This window comes from Acomys russatus, chromosome 3 (genome assembly GCF_903995435.1).
Source record: "Acomys russatus chromosome 3, mAcoRus1.1, whole genome shotgun sequence".
Lineage (NCBI taxonomy): Eukaryota > Metazoa > Chordata > Mammalia > Rodentia > Muridae > Acomys > Acomys russatus.
Window position 1 is genome coordinate 38441644 of NC_067139.1, and position 6000 is coordinate 38447643.

The window sequence follows — 6000 nt, forward strand, 5'->3', positions numbered from 1 at the left end:
GGTGGGTTTTTCCCCTCCTGCCTCTCTGGTTTTGAGCAGTCTTGGGTTTTGTATGTCCGCATGTAATACTCTTTAACTTTACTCCATGTGAAGACTGTTTGGATTGTTTATTCTGTAACTTATTTTTTTTTTAACCAAAGTTTCAAACTGAAAATATTTCAAATATTTTCCGTCTGTACTACTGTCATTTCTCTCAGGGACTTCCAGTGACAAGGATGTTAGACTTTTTGAAATGATCACAGTTCTCTGAGGTTCTGTTCGTTTGTCCTTAAACTTTGCCCTCTATTGTTTAATTTAGATAATTCTTAAAAAAAAAAAAAAAAAACAAAAAACAAAACCACATTCACATTTGTTCATCCTCGCCTCTATAATCCCCATGCTATTGAGCTTCTCCTGTGACTCTTACATTCTAGACTTTTTTTTTCCCAGGTCTAAAATCTGCATTTTATTCTTTATTGTCATTTCTATATATTCACATGTCTGCTTTCCATTCTATCTGAGACTGCTTATGCTTATTTTATGGAAGGTAATTCTGTAGCTACATTTAAAATCTTAGTTTGAGAGGTCTAGGATCTGAATCGCCTTGGAGTTGGCCCCCACTGATGGTCGGTCTTTTCCTTTGATAATTGGCCAGATTTTTCTAGATACTTGCTATGGTAAGTAACCCTGAGCAGCTCAGGATGCTCTGTATAATAAGCTGTGAACCTGGGCTCTCTAAGATATTCTAGGTGATGCTAGTTGCTCAGAAGAGCATCACAGGGAGGTTCAAGTTGTAGGTCCAGCCTTGCTTCTGTGGCCAACCCTTAGTCTGGGTAGGTTCTGCGCATGGATAGCATGTATAGGTATGCTATACAAAGGGGTTTGTTGGCGTATGTGTGGGATGAGGGGCTGGCTTTTCTGACCTCTCCAGTTTCCAGAGTCCACCGCCCCACCCCGTTTGTGGTCCTCAGACTTAGAGAGTCCCACTGTCTGTCTGTCTGTCTTACCTCCTGCTATTCTTGTATGATGGGACCTATTCAGCAGCCACAGAAAGAGAAGGCAACCTCTTTCCTAAAGGGACTGGTTCCTTGAGGGCTTCAGGGCCCTTGTTGCTGCTTCTGTAGGCCTGGCCAGCCCTCAGCCTGTGCTCTCTTCTTCCTTGGGTGTGGGACTTCCATGGCACATTCCTCATGGTGCAGGTGCTTGCTGGCATTGCTAAGGACCAATGGCAAGAATTTAAACTGTACCAAAATTAGTGGCCTAAAATATGTTTTCATTCCCATGACCATTCAAGTTATGAGCACCTCCCACCTAGAAGTGCACTAGTGCTGGCCAGACACCACTGGCTGTGCTATCAGGTTCTTTTCCAGGCAAGGCCAGTGCAGGAGAGGTAAAGCTTGGCTTATAATATCTCCCAACTAAAAACCCCAGACTATGGGGCTGGAGAGGCAGCTCAGCAGTTAGCTGCCCTGTTTGCTGCTTTTTCTGGCCTCCATGAGTACCAGGCAGGCAAGTGGTACACACACATGCATATAGGCAAGACATCTGTAAGCTTTTTAAAATTATAATCCCAGATTATGCTGGGTGCTTTGTGAAGAATCTGACTTGATTCCCGTGGCCACCATCATTTTCTCCAGCTTTTCTGTGGTGCACCTGCCTTCGAGTTAGCCACGATTCTTCTGTGGGTAGTGTCTCTCGCTTACGACCGCTAAATCACCCCCCCCCCCCCGTAAACTCATGGGGTTCACTAAGCTAAACTTAGGTGATACCCTTTCTGGAGTGAACAGATGTTTTATGGTGTCTCTCCCCCAACAAGGAGATTTGAGAAAAGGGATGAGGGAGAAGGGACAGAAGGAGGAGGAAGAAGATAAAGATGGTGGTGCTAACATTTCTAGCAGCAAATGCTTATGGACCACTCGGTGTGTCTGAAGTAGTTTGCACGCAGTTCCTCAATAACAGATGGCCAGGGGGAACAGCACTGTCCCAACTGCATTTCAGAAAAGCCCAGTGCCAGGTGGCTAGTGGCTGGGGTAGGTCTAGGCCCCGTGTCTTGACTGGAATTCTCACTACTCTCTTTGGACTCTGCCCTGAGGACAGGCAGAAGCAGTGTCCTCTGAGAGATGTGAGTTCAGCCACCTCCCAGAGCACTATTTAGGCAAGAACCATCCAGGAAGGTTCTAAGCCATCTCCCCTGCTTCCCATCTCATCGCATTCGGTTTAGGGCATAGTCACATTTCTAGTAAAAAGGTCCTGTGACACATGTCTTCTTGGGCAGTGACATCACCTCACATGGTCTATGGATTAATGTGGACCTTACCTAAGCTGCAGAGCATCCTGGAAGGTTTCTGCTGGGCACTCTGCATGACTAGTTAGTGGTGCCATTTCAAGGCCTGACACAGTGTGAGTTGATTGCTTTGACTCTGGGATGTTTTTGACTGGTCTGAGACTGTGTTGAAGCTGCCAAGATCTGTACTGTAGTAACATAGTTTGAAGGGGGAGGCCATATTGGCATAACTCTGTTCTAATGTATTGTTTCAATTGCTTCATTATATTATTATCATTGTTAACCTTTTCCCCTGCCTCATTTATAAATTAAACTTCATGTATGTGTGTATACATGCATGCATGCATGCACGTACGTATAGGAAAACGTAGTACATACAGTATTTGGTACTTTTTTTTTTTTTTAATCATGTTAACAGTATCTTTTGCCAAACAGCAGAACCTATAAGAGGCAGAGTGTGGTTAGAGGAAATTAGCTTGCTGGAGAACATTCTGAAGTGGGACTATTGGGTTGCCTGCCCCGTCTTCTCTGTCTTCACTTCCTGGGATATACTGCCTGCTACAATCCTGGAAGCAACAGGTTGAGCAGCAAGGGCCTCAGGCTTCTGAAGCCATGTGCCCAAAGAAATGTTTCCCCTTTCAAGTTGGTGCTATCATTTGAATAAGCAGCGTTTCCTGCAGGCTCATATTTTGGACACATAGTCCCCAGATGGCAGCGCTCTTTGGGGAGTTGTGGAAGCTTAGGAGACAGGCCTCGCTGGAGGCAGTGGGTCATGGGGGGCTTGGGGATAGCTTGTTCTTCCATCTCCTGCCTGCCATCAGGTAAAAAGGCCCCTGTCTCCCCCCTCAAATGCTCCTGCCATCATCTATTTGTCCAGGCAATGTGGGGCTGAGTAGCCATAGACCGCACTCTCTAAAAACACCTCTGCTGGGTTTGATGCACTGTCAGGTATATGGTCACAAAGTGTCACCAGGATGGGGGTGTCATTGCTATGATGGAACCTGACAGTGTGGTACCTTGGCCTTTGGGACTGATTTTATGGGACCAACTTGGAAATGTTTGGAGCTGCAAACTGGAGAAGTTCTAGAATGCTGTGAGCAGAGCTTAATGGGTGAGAGTTCAGGAAGCTAGAATGCTGGTAGGAATACAGACCATAAATATCCACGTGCTCAGATGGGAACAAGCACTCTCCTGGGAATCCTTGTTTACCCAAGGACAATGAAAAAGACCCATCGGTCTTTACAAATATTATTTATAACAGCCCAAACTGGGAACAGCCCAGTGACCACCCAATGCCAGATAAACAGATCGTGATGGACCTGTGCCGTTAAATAGTGGTTGGTAAAGAAAATATTCCTGCTCACAACACAATGGCTGGATCTCAGAAAACACCAAGTGAAACGCCCACTCACTGTATGGCTCCATTTCTGTGAAATCCTGGGAAGAGCAGATTAAAGCAGATCAGTAAAGGTCAGGGTCAAAGGCCCGTGGCGGCAGAGAACACGCAGAGGGAACTTTTAGGGGGACAGCAGAGAGGCTAACTGTTCATTTGTATATTAGTTGTGGTCATGGTTACATAACTACATACAAGTACCGAAGTTAACCAAACTATGTCCCTGAAGCCAGCAAATGTTAGTGTCTGTGATTTATACCTCAATAAATCCATGTAAGAATATATTTCAAATGTTAAAAAAAATAAATAAATAAAACAAAAGCTAGTGAGTCCAAGTGCCGGTGGGTGGAGTAATTGGGACTGTCACACATTGTTTGTTGAAGTGTAAAATTGGGCAGCCCCTCTGGGAAAGGAACTGGCAGTTTCCTTCATAGTAAAACCCACACTTGCCATATTCCATTCCCGAGTATTTATTCAAGAGAAATGGAAACATATGTTCGCCAAGAGACTTTTACGTGAGTATTAATAGCAGCTTCATTCATCAGAGCCTCAAACTTGGAATGACCCGCATTTCATCAGTCAGTGAATGGAGAGACTGTGGTTCAGCCGCACGGCGAAGTACCACTTGGAAACAAAACCAAAAACACTTACACAGCAATGGACTCCTGGTGAACACAGCATCCGCACGCAGACCAGGAGGAGGGCGCTCTCACGTGCCTCCCTGGAACGACAGAACCATATTGTCTAGCACAAACGATTTGGCAGTAGAGGGGCTTGAGGGAACTCTAGAATGTTCCTGTTCTTGTGTGACTGTTGGGTTCCAGGTATGTCTGTGTTTATCAAAATTCAACAAATGCTGAAGTCAAAGTGGGAGCATTTCAGTTCACATTTAAAAGATCTTCAGTTGGCAAGAAGACTCAACAATGATTAGAATGAATATATAACTTGGAATTCTCATTTTAGATAGTTTGCATTAAAAACTGGAAACAATTTTGAAAAGCCTCTTTATTTTTTTAAAGTTAATTTAAAAAAAATCTTACTTTGTTTACATGTGTTTTCTCTGTGTTTGTGTGTGTGTTTGTGTGTATGTGCAAGCCTGCATGTGTGTATGTTTGTATGTGTGCAAGTGTGTATGTGTGCATGCATGCATGTATCATGTGTGCCTGATTCCTACAGAGGCCAGAAGAGAGCGTGGATCCCATGGGATTGGAGTTACGGGAGGTGGTGAGCCTCTATATAGGTGCTGGGAACCAAAACTGGGTCCTCTTAGAAGAACAGCCAGTGTTCTTAGCCACTAAGCCGTGTCTCCAGCCCCAACGTCTCTCTTTTTAAAAGTGAAAGACATGGTGTCCATGAGGGCTTTATGGAGCCTTTCACTTTAGCATGAACCTTGCACCGTCCATGGATTTTTTTTCGTGTGGGTCTCCCCATATTGAACAGTTCCTGTGAGACCAAAAATTGGAAAAGCAAGAACACCCTTCTGTCTTCTGGAAATAAGACCAGGGCTTAGGTTTTCATCCAGGGCCAGTAGGCTCCTTGCTTATCTGTAGGTTTGTTGCACATACAGGAAACCTGAAACTTGTTTAGCTAGTGTCCGTGGAAGTTTATTTTTAAAAAATCCCTCTTATCTTAATCTAGTAATAGTCATTTTAAAAATTATTTTTCCCTATCTACATAATGGACTTGCTGGCCTACTTTGGGGGATGAGGATGGCTCAGATACGCTGCATTCTGAAATGGACACACGGAAAGGAAGGCACAGATATCCAGGGTGTACACAGGTTCAGTTGTCTTATGTAGTTTTGCTCCTTGCAGCTGGCAGCCCCTCCCGTTTTACCCTGTCTCTGAGGTCAGATCAAGGAAGCCTCGTGGAGTTTGTAATGGTAAAAACAGGGTTTGCAGCCTGGGATCTTCCCGCCCTGGCATGCTTCTGATGCACATCATCGCTGCAGATGCTCTGTAATCCAGAGGCAAGCAAGAGAGCAGCTGCTGCCCTTAGATAGGAGATGGCATCCAGCCTGCCTGGACTGTGGCATGAGTGGCCGATGACCACACCGGAAACCCCCACACCCCCATCCAACATGCCCGCTGGATAACTTTCTGAAGTCTTGGAGAGTCTGAGTGAATCTTCCCTTGCCTGACATACACACTTTGCAAAATATGTACCTCCCAGCCCACCCAAAAGACCCCCATAATCTTCTTGTGAAAGGAACGACAGAAAATTTCCAGGGTGTGAAAGCTTGTGTTACCCTGTCTTCTACGAAGTGTATTTTACACTGGATTGAATTTCCCTTCTTTAGGCAGGAGTCAGCACCAAGCACAAAAAAAAAAAAAAAAAAAAAAAA